Consider the following 954-nt stretch of genomic DNA (forward strand, 5'->3'; position numbering starts at 1 on the left):
GGGGGTTGATTGTGATTGATTAGCTTAAATTGTGGGTTGATTAGATCAACCCCATTGTTTCACTGGTATTTAATTTATCGCCCCGAAATGTTGAAAGGCAAAGTCTACCTTGGCGAAATTTGAACTCTGAACGTAGCGACGGGAGAAATACCGCTAAGCATTTCGTCTAGCGTGCTAACGATTCTGCCAGCATGCCGACTAAATAATATTGCTGATGAAGATGCATGCATATAGATAGTTAGTTGGCTAGAGAGATAGACATGTATGTATTCATGAATTCATGTATGTATATATATGTATGTACGGATCAATAGATGTATATTGATTATGTGTATATAGGCGCAGGAGTGGCCTAGTAGTTAGTAGCTGCTTACCTCTGTCGTTGTCACCCGTTGGATGAGCCAGCAAAAAACTTCGCGGCAGTGGCCGCTGTATCATGTGAAAACGTGATAATACAAACGGAGAAGCTCCAAGCTTTTTGAAAGAATGAAAAAGGAGGGTGGGGATATAAAGATCTCACCCTCCCCTAGTGTTGAAAATATGAATAGAAGGACAGTCGTTTACAAAACGTACTGTCTTGCATCGAAAAAAGTTAAGCACTTCGAAACGTGCGAAATAGAAAAATGCCTGGCCCCTAAATGGAAAGACATAAAGTACATAGCGAGGGGTCGGGCATATGGAACAATAGAGGCCAGATTTGAGACGGCTGAAAAAACCCAAGGGCACTCAGTGAATCCCCTGAAAACGAAGGAGGTGTGCTGCTCCCAACCTACATGGGAAGGAGAACAGCACGAGTGAAAGTAACGGAAGAAACCACCAGAAATTGAGGCCACAGAGGAGATGGCCGCCCTGTTGTATAACAGGACCGACAAAATTACCTTCCTCCAAATCACCTGCACTGCCTCACAAAATTGGCACGGGCAGCGCATCTCCGCTATTATTCAGGGAACTCAG

This window comes from Octopus bimaculoides, chromosome 29 (assembly GCF_001194135.2).
Source record: "Octopus bimaculoides isolate UCB-OBI-ISO-001 chromosome 29, ASM119413v2, whole genome shotgun sequence".
In the NCBI taxonomy this organism is placed as follows: domain Eukaryota; kingdom Metazoa; phylum Mollusca; class Cephalopoda; order Octopoda; family Octopodidae; genus Octopus; species Octopus bimaculoides.